This window comes from Anser brachyrhynchus (assembly GCF_964034855.1).
Source record: "Anser brachyrhynchus genome assembly, chromosome: 3".
Classification (NCBI taxonomy): Eukaryota; Metazoa; Chordata; class Aves; order Anseriformes; family Anatidae; genus Anser; species Anser brachyrhynchus.
Window position 1 is genome coordinate 2,346,721 of NC_137696.1, and position 15,360 is coordinate 2,362,080.

At 42.3% G+C, this 15,360-nt stretch overlaps 1 protein-coding gene across 1 annotated transcript in view; it reads right to left on the reverse strand.

Moving 5' to 3' along the window:
* LOC308192977 (uncharacterized protein) overlaps window positions 1-14,731 on the reverse strand; it is a 238,540-nt gene extending 223,809 nt beyond the window's left edge. Inside the window, exon 1 of the mRNA XM_080587098.1 lies at window positions 11,724-14,731. The gene's annotated coding sequence lies outside the window, so the exon portion shown is untranslated. The remainder of the gene's footprint in view (window positions 1-11,723) is intronic.
* Between the last annotated feature and the right edge of the window lie 629 nt (window positions 14,732-15,360).

Sequence of the window (15,360 nt, forward strand, 5' to 3'; positions counted from 1 at the left end):
TTGGAGAGGAAAGGAAACTGAGATGTTGAAAAGACTTGAATCAGACCTAGAAATGTATTTGCTGGATAACAAAACTGCATCATTTCAGCAAATCCAGCTCCTTGCCTCCTCACACGTTTGAAGGGTGTCTCACTGCCTCGTGGTTCTCACGCCTGGCAGTCTGAAGCCAGCCGCAGCCCTGCCACGGTGCAGCTGCTGCGTGCTGCTCATTACAAGTCAGCATGCAAGCCAGGCCTACAGCAGGTCCCCAGCCTCTGCTTTTTAACTTAAAGGAGATGAAAGAATTCTTCTGGGAGAAGCTGTGTACTTCATACCGCATTACACTTACACTGGTCCACATTAGAATATTGAGAGCACTGTTGGTTACTTAGCATAACAATGCAATGAAGGCCGTTCATTATAAACCTGTCTTGGAAGACAGAAAGACCTGTTCTGCACGGGGCATTTTGGCTCCATGAAGTACATGATGGCTGCAGAGAAGATATGTCTGAAGTATAGCATACAAGAATAATAACCTTAAATGTTAAAAGCATATTAATATGTTACATCAGGGGAACTAGAGGAGCTGGAAAGCACTAGGAGCCTTATCACATGATAATCACTTGATAGGACACTACGTCCAGACACGGATAATTCACAGGGATTACGACTGCTCTATTTCCACTGTCAGGCCTGACAGGCAGCACAGGGCACACTGACAGGAGGAATCTGGTCGTGTGAACAACTCCTGAGTAATTAATCAGGGTCAGGGCAGGATCTGGTTTCAGAGAAGTCAGGCTTGTTACTGGCACTGCAGTTCAAGCTTCAGCCCAGCCCAGTTGTCCCATTTCTTCTGGTCATGCAAATCAAAGCACTGCTGCCTGATACAGAATACGGCAGATTTAAGTCATTTATTCTGTACACAGGCTGCTGTGCTTGTGTCTCCTTTTGGTCTAGCTCACCCATAAACAAATTGTCAAACTCTAAAATCTTCCCAGGATGTAGGACCAGTGTGAATCCAAGGATTAAGCACGAGGCTTGTACAGTAGTTTGGGGAAAGCCAGGTACAACCCAGAGTTTTCTCAGCCAGAAAATAGTTTCTCAAAAGAGGATGGAATATGATACATGCAGAGATCCCTGATCTCCAGGTTATGATGCCAAATGGTGCCCAAAAAGCCTCAGAAGGTTACACTACAAGAGACACAATTGCAAAGAAGGTGTCAAAAGCCTAGTAAACCACATCGTGAAAAAAAGGCCTGAAGTTCCTGTCCTCGTTCTGCCTACTGACTCACAAGCAGAGGGAAAGGTCAGTGCATTAAAAGTGAGAAAATTCCAAAAAGAAAAGGAGCAGGATTTTTTTCAGCGCAACTTGTAATTGCACCAAATCCTCATTGTCACAGGATGTAAAAGCGGCCAAGAAGATTCAAAGCAGGGTTAGACATTTATATGGTTAATGAGAGTATCTACAGATATAACAGAGAAGACTAAGTGCTAACATATATTTTGGAAGGGAGACACAAAACCTCAGGCTTCAGGGTTTAAGCTAATCTAATTATTTAACACCATATCTTCATCTGCATTCTAGGTGCTAATGCAGTACATACTGCATGATATTTAACTGCCTCAACAGAAATGTTTTCCTGAGCTTCTGGAGGTCCATAGTTCAGGCTTGGCTTGTTGCAGAATCGAAGCAAAGGCAGAGCAATCTCATTTTATCCCAAGCCTTTCTCTATACTGAGTGTGGCATTAAAAACGCCCTTTACATTTTTATGCAGAGCAGAAAATGCAGGCTTTGAAATTACTTTATATTTATCTGTTTTCTTCTTTCCTGGAACAGAGGATGGCTGCTCATTATACAATGTTTCTGTCTTGAATACTTCCATACTTACTCAACTTAAAAATCAAATAACTACCAAACAAGCAGCCTGAAGGTTTTTCTTATTTCTTTGTCTTCATTGCATATGTTAGAACACACCAAAAACCAGGTGAACATCCACACTATATAGTGTTAGCACTGCATTTTTTTTTAATATATATAAACACACACATTTATATAAATAAAAACTGCCTGTGAAGGTGTTCAGGCGTCAAAATTTCTGTGGTCAAGTGTCATAAATCTTGCATCACCAAAGAACAGCCTTCTGCCTCCTCTTTTCCCAATGCCACCAAAATACATTAATTTCAAATGTGTTTGTTCCCTCCTCACCCGTGTGAGCTCATCCCTTCATGACACCTTCTGACCTTCAGAAAATCAGCTGCTTCTCTGTCCCACTAGCCTGAAACGTAAAGCCCAGATCTCCGCAAAACTGTTTCCTAATTGCTCATCAATGATCACATTTATCTGCCAGGCAAGCCAGACTGCAGTGGTTAATGGTATAAATGGTATCTAGAACAACAAGGACTGTGGTTCTGTTTATTTCAGAGCTATCTAAATGGAAGTCTACATTAGTATCAGTAACTTGAAGACGTTGTTCGCACAAGTTTTTAAGCCTGTTAACACAATTTGTTAAACTTTTGGGCTCTGAAGTAACAATCTATTGAGACGAAGTGATAAAGAGAATAGCCGTCACAGCCTAAATGAATTTTATACACAGTTAAAGCAACTGACATGATCAAGTGGGAGAAGGATAGCATAAGGCAAGAGTTGAAAAATAATTAAGGCTTTAACTTAATTCAATTACAGCAAAATGTATTCTTTAAAAAAAAAAATAAATCACATTTTCCAGTAATTCTGATTCAGTTAAATTTTTACAGTATATAAATAATTCTAATTATGCTCATATAAGGTTAGCTTTCCTGCATGCAGGCATTTAGAAAAATGTTAAATTAAATTATCTACATGCACTGGAAACGTAATACAAAGGATTAACTGAAAAGCCAGGAGCAGCAGGCCAACATGAGCAAATCTCTTATGTAATGTCTGACAAAGCCTAATACGAGCACAGAAATAGAGCTCACATTTTCCTGGGAACCATTCTTTTTTGTAGATGAACCATTTAATTATCAATCTGAGTCCATAAATAGACTCTTCATGTTGGAAGAGGGAAAGGAGGACCTGATGCAGATGCACCACTGTATGAAAAGAAGATCCTCAAAGAAATTTATCAATGTCACAGGTAATTAATTATAACTCCCCATCTACAGATGGGGATGGCTGTGTTTATCAGCCAGAATCTCCAGAATAGCAGGTGGTCAACAAAGACCCTAGTGAGTTCTCTGCTCATCTACCTATTTGTGACTTATCTGCATTACAAACACATGGCTTTAAATTATTCTCATTGGGTCAAAGAAATTCATTGTTGTCAAGTCTCATGTTTATTAGCGTAAGACTCGTGGTATCTGCTGGTCTTTTGTAAACCTCCTGTTTTGGCTGCCATGTGATTACACTTACGTTTAGGGAAGGCTGATTAACTTCTAATCCTCATTTCAAAGAGTAGTGTGAAAAAGATTAACTCCAAAGATTCAAACACATGAGAAGGCAAGTGCAGAGAATCCGAAAGGTAGTACTTTTAAACCTCCATGTTTGTTAAGCTTTTTGTGATATTTTGGGCATATAAATAACAGGGTGTAGAATCTTTATTTTAATCCAATCAAGTATACAATAGTACTTGCAGACCAACTGCAGCTTTACATACAAGTTTTAGAAAAGACAGTAAGCATACATGCACAAACACCAAATACTGAAACATATCTAGAGATCTCCCTAAAAACCTTAGCAAAGAAAAATCAGGCATTTTTAAGGTGTACAAGCTTGAATTTCAAAAGAAACAGGCTAGGACTACAGTTTTCTTGATGTGAATGGACTCCTGTTCTCTTAGCATATAAACCATTGGGGTCTACTCCTGGGAACAGCTTTGAAAATATTGTGCCTCTCCTGTGGTCTTTTTTGAAACAAAGCATAGATCTCTTTCAGTTCTTTATGCATTACTCTAAAAATCAAAATAGTGTGATAGCTTGAAATGGAAAACTCTGGTCAGTACCTGTGTGTTCCCCAAATCATGTTTACAAATAACATGCAATTTCCTACTATCCGTGCTCTCAGCTATAAACATAGGCCAAATTCCTTGAATGCAACTCAGATCCACAACTTCCCAGGCAAAAATAGAAGTGTCAGTCACTGAGGCATCACGACATGCAAAGCACATTGTAAAGCACATTCTGAAATGGCTTCAAGGACCTCTTCTGCCATATGCTAAAATGATTTTCTCCATCAGCACGACAGAGGAGAGCTGATACCATGCAGTGTCTGGGAGGGTAGCGCTTGGCATCTTCCAGTATGCTGCACGGAATTGCTTCCTGAGAACTCGCAGAAATGCTCACGTAGGTAAGAGATGCATTGAGTTCAACGTGGGCACCTACATGAGGTAAGTTAAGCAAGAGCCTGTGCATCGGCAAAGTTAAGCTCCCAGTAACCTGACTGCCATTAGGAAAGCCTCAAGAGTAACTTGAAATACCATTCATCAAGTGGGAGCATAATGACAACTGGAGTGCTTACCTGGTCATTCAAGGCTCAATTTAATTAGCAGACACGGTCATTCACTTATAGCACTTGATGTCTGAAGCTGATTAAAAGAAAAAAAAGAAAACTCTGCACAAGAGCTTCATGACAGCAGAAACCTCTAAGACAGATGATAACAATACGTATGTATTTGGAGATTATCAGCATCTGAAATTAGTTTAGGTCCTTTAACTAATATGCTAGAAGTGTAATCAATATAAGAAACGTGTACCTAAGGGAAAAAGAAGCACAACCAAGCTTGTGTCAGCATGCGTCAGTGATAAGCATTCAAATTAAAAGACTTTAGGAACAAGATTTTGTGACTTTTACATGCAATGGACAGCATCTTTATCCTCAAACACTCTTATCTGTTACACCATCAGTGTACCTGAGGTGGTCCTGGGAGCGACCTGATGTTGAAACAGCCCCTGAGATCTCATAACTAACGTCCATCTCATATTTGTAAGCACTTTGAAGTTACTCTCCAATTTCAAGCTCACCTGTCCATGCTGAAGATGAAAAAGGGTCCCATAACTCACCAGATGAAGGAGGCTAGCTCCAAAAATTTTGCAGAGCCAAACCTGGCACACCAGGGCTGGTCTGCACAGCAAGTAAGCCTGCTCTGGAAGAGCAGGATGCACCCCAGGCTCTCACCTGTCAGGTTTACCAGCTGGACAGCCCTAAACCCAGCCCTACTTCAGGAATCACGTACGTTGTTGGGTTAGTATCATTCTGACCCCAAGGCCAGGCTCAAAGACACAGTGTGTGCAACAGTATAAAGGTAGTCACTGGGAACAGAATTCAGTATACAGCGTGGAAAAGGACACTTGGGAAATTTCAGCACAGGCTATGTGGGAACACCTTCATTTTTCAGGCAAGGCAAGGCTAAAACCACTGCCGTAACCTGCTGAACCTCACCGCATATGTCTCGGTCACAGATCCGTGGCAGGGAAGCCTGACTCAGCCATGGCATGGCTGCTTCACATTACGGAGACGCATGGTGGCTGAAAGTGCTCCTTTCTCCTCACCCAGAAAGGAAGAAGAACATAAGGATGTCTGTACCTGATGACCCACAGGATGCATCACACCTTGAGAGCTGAAACTCACTGAGATGGTTTTAGGGTGGCAAGGGCAGCCCCAGCACCCTACTGGGCTCCCAGTTCACCATCCAATCTCTTGTGAATCCATGGGTTCCCAACCATTTCCTTATTAAAACAGGAAACACAAGCGTGCCCAGATTTGAACATGAATGGACTTTAAAGGAACAAATGTGACTGAAAAAGCAATCACAGCAAAAAAGCATTTGCTTGCTCACCATTTCTGTTTTGTTAAATAAATAAGCAACATGCACTTGGGAGTGACATCAGAGCCAAGACCCCTGCCTAGAAGAGCTGCCAGTGTTACAGATTCTGCCCCGTTTCCTCCTCCACCCCCTCCTACTTTCAGGCCAAGTCTGCACCAGTGGGAACGACCACAAGTGCTGTTACAGTACAAGTGCAACCTTTCCTTTAACTAATAAGGCAGTACTAGAGCACTGTACGTCCCTCAGCTTCGAACATTAATTTGTATATTATTGTATAGAGAGGTCAACTCCAGGCAAGTATTAGATTATTTATAACTTCAAATAACTTATTTTGCAAGCTCATTTGCCAGATTTCCATGTGAGGCAGCATTTGATAGAAATATGGAAAATGGCCTGAACTTTAAATGACAAACAGATGAGAAGGTCCGACAAAAATCAAACACTTTTGAAGGCCATGTGTTTTCATAGGGAATATAAATGGGATTTTTAATTGATGTTGACTTCAGCTCATGGTAACATTTTGGGTGATCTCAATTAGTGGGGTTACAAAAAACAGTAAAGAAAGGAATTTGATTACAGCTAGCCCTGGAAAAAAAGAGATTTGGCAGAAGTACTCCCTCCATTTCTTAATTCAGGGAATAATCTCTTCTGCAACGTAACTGCCCACAGGCGACATATTCTTGCAGCCACCAGGCACAACGATGGCCTCCTAACCTGAAGATGCTGAGAACAATCCCATTATCTTTTAATTACCGCTTCGCTGTTTGAGCTGTAGTGATTTCTCAATGGGTCTGAGTACAGGGCCAGCTCAGGACTCTGACGAGACAGGTTGAACTGGCAGTTCCCAGGAACACTTGCTATGTGATCTCACATCACTTGGATTTTCCGAGACGCAGCCCCCCAAACGCACAAGTGGGTATGTCCTCCTCTTACTGGGGTGAGATGAGGATAAATATATTGAAGTATGTGAGGTTCTCACGTAAAATATTAATGAAGACACTATGAGTACAAAGGAGAGAGATTCAAACTTCCTTCCCAGCTGGCATCTGCCCGTACAGCAGTAAAGAAGGTTCACTGCTTCTCATTCAGAGCTTCACTCAGATCACCAAACTGTTTTTAACCTGGGGTTTTAAAGTATTTCCACTAACAAAAGTTAAATATGGTTTTTCCGGCTCAAGATGGATAGGCAAGATTGTTTTATTGCACTGTTAGAAAATCCTTTGTGCAGAAACAGTTTCTAAATGAAAACCATCTTACAAAAGTAACAGCTTGCACGCAAATGCACCACCAAAGAAAATTTTTTTACCTATGTCAGGAAAGCCTTTTGCATCAGCTTTAACACATTTATCAGCTCCGCATTAAAAAGTACTTTTTCTTGGTTTGCACTGGGCAAGCAAATCACATTTAATCAGTTAAAAAGTACTTTTTCTTGGTTTGCACTGGGCAAGCAAATCATATTTAATCAGTCATAGTGCAAGTCATTTTTCTGAATCTCACTTTTCTAAGTAAGGCGTAGCACACTCACCAAAGAGTCTGATATTCCACAGGTGTGTAGAAAAAGTCAAGTCAGAGCCTTCGTCTGTGCTACTCATGAACCTGTGTTACTTATCACCTCCATTTGTGCCTTGGTGTAAAAGCTCTGAAAGCAGCAGAAATTACGGTGGTCTCAAAAAGTCAATTTGAACATGAGCAGAGTCATTCTTCACTTTAGTGTTCAACTCCCCCCTTCCCAACCAGGGCATCGCTTTGTGTTTCAACTCAGGGATGAGGATTCAAAAACAATGGAAAACAGTGAGAGAGGGAGAACAGGGCATCTAGTTTGACCAGCAGCAAGGCTTTCTTCACCTTTTCCCCCTTAGCATAACACCTTTCAGCTCATTCCACAGAACTTCAGCTTACCACAGCCTCCTAGACCTACACTCTGTCTTTCCAGGCAACAGTCCCAGCCCCAACTGGACACATTTCTCCTTGATGCTGTATTTTTGACAGGGTTCTTCTTACCAAGCCCCTGTTATAGCCATGACTTTAGACTTGAGGTTCTTCGCCAGGTTCTTCTGCTACTCGCATGGGCAGGAAGGCCTTTGCTCATTTGCAGCTGTAAAAGGGTAGCCACTTACATAGCATGCATGCAAATGTAAAATGAACAGAGATGCACTGCCTCCTTTGCTACAGGCCCTGCCAGCCACAGTTTATTTCAGTCTGGGGTGAATTCAGGCCTGTCACCAGCTTGCAAGGCCACAGAGACCTGCAGAGCCTCCCTACAGACTAGAGACCTGGGGATGAGATGTGCAATAGGGCACATGGATCAAAGCAGCTTGTTCCCCTCTTCCCCACTCAAGTCATTCTCGTATCACAGACATACCTGTGTTCCAGAGATTCTGAGGTACGTTCACTGTTAAACAAATTCAGCGGTTATTTATGACTCATAAATAATTATACCACTCCCTCTACTTCTTCCACAGAGATGGTAGCCAAAAAGCCTTTCAGGGTCTTTTAAAAGGGGGGTGGAAGCAACATTCTTTGCCTCTTGCAAACAGGGTGGATATTTACCATCTACAGAAAGTGTCCAAAGAACTGATGAGAAATCCAGCAACAACTGAAGAGCCCCTGTTAAATGCAGTCCCACTTGGGAATATAAACTTTAGACTTGCTATTCATGCAGCTAATGCTTCATCACAGCGGATCTTTTGCTTTCCTTTTTTTTGTTGTTGTTTGAATTTGAAAGCTAGGAAATAGAATATCAGAACACCAAAGCATGATGTTCTGAAGTTATTTTTCTCATTAGGTTGTATGCTCCAGGATATAGTTAGATCCCCTAGAGATTTATCGTCTTTTGTACGACAATCAGAGGCCTTGAAAGGTGTGTAAGTATTAGTTTTGAAAACACATATGGCTTAGAACAAAGAGAAACAGACTGATCAAACAGCAGGGGCAATGTACAGGAGTTAATAATACAAAATAATTCTGAGCAGCGGCCAGTTTTCACAAAGCAAACATCTCAATGTGGATGCCATATTGTCAATTAGACTCAGTCATTTTCAGATGTAATGGGAAGTGGAATACAATATCTACATCTGATGTATGAACACAACTGTAAAGAATCAATACCATCTGGCTGCAAAGCATTTGGTCTTTTAGTCAGCAAAACCAGGCCGTTCACACAATAAAGAACAGTTCAGACAATATGGGAACCTCAGACTTTTCAGCATATCATTTGCAGGGCAATTTTTAAAAGAGGAGACAAAGTTTCAGCAGTGCTTTACCAATAAATCTGAACAGAGGGAATAACCTCGACAAGGGCCAGAGGTTGAGGTGGAATCTGTGTTCCTTCAGGAAAGGTTTATGCCTTCACATGTGTTACATTACAGTCCAAATTCAGAGCCGTGTACGCGGGTCCAGCGCCAGGTCTGGGTTTGGCCCTGCATTTTCTCATTATGCTTGTCACAAGACATCAGAAGTAATCACACCGCACAGCAGTATGAATGTTAATAAAATAAACCTATGATTGATGAAGAACTTTATCCCAAAACATCAGCTATCTTAACTTGTATTTCATGGGGACAGTGGCATTAATTGTTTCCATATTGATTTAACTCTGTTTTGCCAGGAATTAGTACCACTTTTATTTACTAAAATTACTTTTCAGTGCCAATGCTTTTTATTTTTCCTTAATTTTTTCTTTCTCCCAAAGTCTTAGCTTCAATATTTACCTTCACTTTGAAAGGCTGGATAAAAAACTCTGCGCTTTACATTGCTTTCCCCAAGCTTTCCCACTGGCAAATTAGGCTGCGCTCTTAATGCTTTAAGAGAGCTAACAAGCTCTTGAAAACCTGGAAGCAGGTTTGGGTTTCTAATGATGTGTAAATCTAGGGGATGAAGGAACTGTGTCATCAAGCAGGAGATTTTCCACAGCGGGGAAGGAGTAGTTGGAACTTTGTTTGTCCAGTTTGGCGCCTACCACTGCCCTAAGCTCTAGCTTGCGGCTCACTCCCAAGAATTCACCTGGATCTTGGCTCTCACACAAGGCTGCCTCTGGAGACAAAGGGCAAAAATAACCACAATGGATAAAAAGCCAACCGGTTGAATTTAGGAAGGAATGTGTAAGTAATGCAGGACACGCTAATATAGAGCCAAATACCGACTAACTGTGAATTGGCTTAGCTCTGGGGAAGCTCATTCAGAAAGGACAATTACATAAGCTAAGGGTCTGAGCAGTACAGTTTTTTAAGCTTTTTTGTTGTTGTATGGAGAAAATAAATGAAGGGGTTCATACATTATGTCACATACTACTGACACAAGTCTTAGAAGGACTCTCTAATCCCCGGGAAAATACAAAACTTAAAAATCTACACAGAGACCAAGAGCAGGCAGGAGTCAGGCCACCTGCCTTCAGGAAAACACAAGGAGAAAAAACAGTTTACCTGACTGCCTCCCCCAACTCCCAGGTGGCCTGACTGCATGTTAGCCACAGCGCTGTCCCCCCTCCTTCTTCCAGACCTCCATCACGCAGGCACTGAGCACCGCCAGGCTGCACCACGCAGCGAAGGCAGCAGACAAACAAACGCTCATACCTTTACGCTGGGCTGTATCCCACCCCACTGACTTCAAGAGGCTTCCACAATCTGTCCCATGAAACAAGCCTGGCTGCAATTCCTATTTTTAGTTACGCCTGACAAATCTTGAACTGCTGATATCAGAATTTAAAGAAATACATGAAAAACACTATTTTCCTTTTAAAAAATTGTTCTCCTGGGTCTCCTAGAGATAATAATTACTACTCTGCTCAGCTAGTGCTGTCATTATATCGCTCAATAAAATGGATCATTTTTAACTCTCAGGAGCATTGGGAGTGCCGCTGCTTCCTTGTGTGAAAGTAGGAATGTGTCAGCTTTGTTTAGCAAATATAACATTTAATGTCTTTGTTCCTGGCATTCGGGATCAGCACTGGGCCAACAGCAAGGATGCAAAGTACACTGTGAACAGTCAGACTTTTAAAAGATACTAAATGTGTAAAAAAAAGAAAATCCCCCAGGTAAAAAGCAAACCTGAAAGATTTTCCCCAGAACACGCAAAACACAAAAGCCATAGCCAAAAACCCTTTATGCACCCCAATTCTGTGTTACGCCATCAGTCATTGTGCCTGACCCCAGAACGAGTGGCCCACATAGCTCTCACTGCAGGTGCCAGAAGACACTGCCAAACCTCTGACCATTTCTATCTTGGTTGTCAAGGAAATAGTCCATGCCCTACAGACAATTGATGGCAGTTCTCAGCAGCCCCCTTCTTCTAATAGCATTCATCATTTATCCCCCAACTTTATGAACTATACTGTATCACGTGCACACACGCACAAAGCCTCCTCAACAGCTCAAACGTGCAAACCATCAGTGAACAACCCCCAAGCCTGCTGACAGCTCCACAGAGGTGGCACCCAGACTCCACGCCAGGATAACCACAACCTTTACCCCATGCACAACAGCACCAGAAATACCCTGCTGATTTTCATGATTTTTTTTTCTAAAGTAATCCTTTAAGGTCTCTCGTCCTCCCAAAGAGTATGTCGGCCCTTAACTCACCTGTCCAGCTGCCAATATAAGCCAGAGTGGTTCCTTTTTTTCAGAGTCTGATGCCTGCTTCTCACCATCCCATTATATTACCTGTTGTTCCCCTGGACTCACTACCTTTTGCCTAGAAGTACATATGGAGTGTGACTACGAGTTCCGATGAGTCTTGGCCTTCTTGATGGTGGGGACCAACGTGGCTATGTGCTAAAAAGCTATTTGTGTACACAATCTGATCTCTTGAGTTCAAATTCAACTTGGTTGCTGTTTTAAACTACATTATTTGTAATACATGTCCAGGCAGAAAGAATTCAAAGGAAAAAAAAATGTTTTCTGAACATGTTAAAAAAATAAAATAAAAGAATGAAATCCAAGAACAAACCTCTAGGATTCCCCCTGTGAATTTCTGCATATTTCTGTACAGAGGAACAAAGTTTCCTTCCTTCTGGAAAAAGGAAAGCCTTGGGCCCATAACTCTTCAGATTTCCCAGATCTGCATTAATCTTCAGCAAGCATACCCAGAAACTTGGGGCCTCCACGCAGTTTCTTCTCATGCTCTTCTTGGAGTCCATAGCAGCACAGCTTGGGGTAACTCTACCACTCAGCAGAGAAACAGGGCAAGTGTTTGGTCTTCCCAGAGGAGATTCAGCACAGGTTTTTAAGGAACTCTGCAACATGCCACTAAAGTCTCCTCTCTGCTGGGGTTCGAGAGAGAGTCCTCTTTGGATGAAATGGAGTAAAACAAAACCCTGAGGATGAGGAAACCCCTCAGTTCCTCCCAGACTCTTCTTCCTCTGCTCAAACTTAGAGTATGTAACTAAACCTCCTAACAAAACAAAAACAAACCTAGGAAAAAAAAAAAGAGGAAACACAGGAGACTGGCATATACCAGCTGCTTTATAGATCTTTTCTAACGTGCCCCATATTTATTCAAAACTGGTGTGCAACACCTGAATGCAATTCTTCAGCCTGACTATGATATAAGCAGAGCATTTTCATGCCATCAGTAACCTGATCCCACCCAGCTGGGCTGGCTCCCTGACAGCAGAGGCATTTCATCTTACTGCACAACCATGCTACATCTGCAAAGACAAAGAAGCTGCCATAAAGGGGTTCCCAACCACAGCAGAAGAGGGGCTGGAGGCGGGGGGGATAAGAGGGAAAAAATAAGACCGTATCTGCTGCACTCATGCTTAATATGAACACAGTCACAAAAATCCATCAAGAAGACGAAGAGGTTCTCAGATAGGGAAACTTGCTTGCTAACATCACACAGCCTGAACTTCTACCTGACTAAATGGCTGCCTGGCAACAGAGCACAGAGGGACTGAACTCAAGCTGCCAGCAGAAGCACAGAGCTGGCGAGCCCGCTCAGGCTCCGTGTCGTGAAGCCGCGTTTTCAAGATTAACAGGGCCAAAAATAGGCTTGGAATCATATTGCGCTTCACAGAAGGGTTTTACCAAACTCCTGAGCAAAAAGGGTCATATGAGCAGGCACCAGGGGATTTTATTAAGTCCCAAGAATGGCAAAGAGTAGGAAAAGAGGGTTTTGATTTTTCAAAAATCCTTTTTGTTGTCAGAAATAAAAAAAAAAATAATTACTCTGATATATTTTTGCAGCTTCGAAAGCAGAAAAGGTATCCCATTTTACCATGCTTAGGCACCTATGGCAAAACTTTAGGCTTCATTTTGGCAGTTTGGAAACTTCCATCTTATTTTCAAAGTTGACTTAAGCAAATAATAATTAGTGATCTCATCTAAGTCAACAGCAAACTTTCAAGAATGCTCTCGTGTTCACAGAGAGATTTCTTCTTCATTAAAAAAAAATATGCGTTTTTTTTTAAACACTGTCTCATCTTACTTATTTTTTGCTGAGAACTCCAGTCCTGCAGATCCTCTAGTAAACCCCTGGGAGCCTGCCCTTGTCAGGGTACAAATGAGAGACCCGAGAGATTACAGAAGGGAAACACCCCAGTGCTCAGATACAAACAGGCATCCCCGCGCATCCAAGTCCCCCACTGACTTCAGGGCAAAGGAGACAGCAGATGAAAGATTGCATTAGCAATGATTTTCTGGATCTTCATATGCCAGGCTCTCTGGAGCTCATTGAAGTTAATGAGAGCACTGGGTGCACAAAACATGCAAGACATCCCCCTGCAGAAGGGAGGGAGGCTGTGGCCCACTCACTGCAGAGTTTCCTGTGTTCATTTGTTTATAGAGCAGAGTTGAGGTTAGTTCAGAAGAGAGTTCCTCATTTCCTCCTCCTCCTGCCCCTCTCCCTAACCAGATGTGACAATGTTACAATATTATTATCCTGTCAGCACCACAAGGGGAAATACAAATAAAACTCAGGGTGAAAGGAGAGCCAAAAGAAAAATAGATCCAAGGCAGCACCTTTCAGATTCACTAGCCCATCTCAGGGAATTGCAAACCTGTACAGCTGGGCTGCAGTTTCATTTGAAATGCCTGTGGGCAAATGCTTAACAACAACTTTTAGAGGTCCTGATGAATGCTATGGGTGATCCTACTGAAAACTGAGGAGCTACCTACAGCCAAGGGATGGGACGTGAACCACCGGGGCTGACAGGGTGAATCACATGCTACACTGAACAACCAGCCCCAGAGCGTTTCAGCATGCCGGTGCCCTTTGGCTCCTTACTGTCACTGGGAAAAGCAAACCCAGACTGGAGTTTGGCTATACAAACCACTGGCTTACTAGTTTCCCTTGCAAGTCTCCCACCACAGACAAGCCGGCTGGGCTTTCATCCAGCCATGGGAGCCACAAAAGAGTGCACAAGAGGAAATCTACCTAGCAAAGGAAACAGAGGAAGGAGACTGTTAAAATGAAATATGATTAAACATTCAAGATATGTAGAAGACTCCACTGAAAGGCTTTTGCGTCTGCTTACTATACTGAAAAAGTCAGAGATACCGTATTGAAAAAATCAGAGATACAACAGTTCTAGGGCTGTGTCTCGTGAAATTCAGAAGGTCACCCCTCCATTCCCTGCAGCCTTTCAAAGAGTTATAGTCACAAAATTAACCACCACCATCTCTGCTCGCTACATGCTGTAGCCAAAAGCACAGCATGGTCGATATTATTCTTCTACAATGCTATAAAGGTAGTCTACTGCTTTTCCCCCAGCTGGTAGACTGAAAGACACATGGTCATTGCAGAAAAAAAAAAAAAAAAAAAACTATTAGCTATCTGTAGATCATTTTTCTTCATTTTTTTTTCTCCTCCATAAAAAGACTGATAAATAGAAACTCTTGCCCGAATAAAGATTTGTCAAAATCTCTAACCCAAGAGGATAAAACTGCCTTCTAAAAAATAAAGACCTCACAAATATCTATCCTGCTCTACCCTTTGCCCTTTCACCCCCCAGATTCCCCAAGGCATGCTTCCACTCTGCTAAGGAGGAAAAGCTTCTTTCATCACTTCACATGGGACCAGGATTTGTCCCCACGTCCCTAGAAAGTACAGAAAGAGCTTTTAAAATGCTTATGCAACATACTGCTGAGAACTACAGGTCTGTCACCAGGTAGACAAAAATCTTTGAAATCTTCCAGCCAAACACGCAGGCTTTGGAGGACAAGTGTGTCTTAATATGGGGTCCCTACAAGAGCAGCATTACGTTCTTGCTTAGTAATGGTGTCTCCTGGCATACAGATGGATCTCTACTGGGGCTGATAAAGACGTAATTGAATTCTGAGTTCATGTTCATTCCAGCTCTCTGGGACTGAACTACAGAAACAGTTTCAAGCCCGAAGGTGGTTCACATACCACTGCGGTCCTTTCATGTGTCAGCTCTGCTAAGCCACTGATTATGGATCTTGACAGACCCATTAATCCTCACGCAGGAAATTATCCTGTTTCTTCTAAGTTGTAAAATAAAGCATTACAGAATCACAGAATCGAAGGGGTTGGAAGGGACCTTGAAAGATTATCGGGTCCAACCCCCCTGCCAAAGCAGGCTCCTTAGAGCAGGCTGCCCAGGTAGGCGTCCAGACGGGCCTTG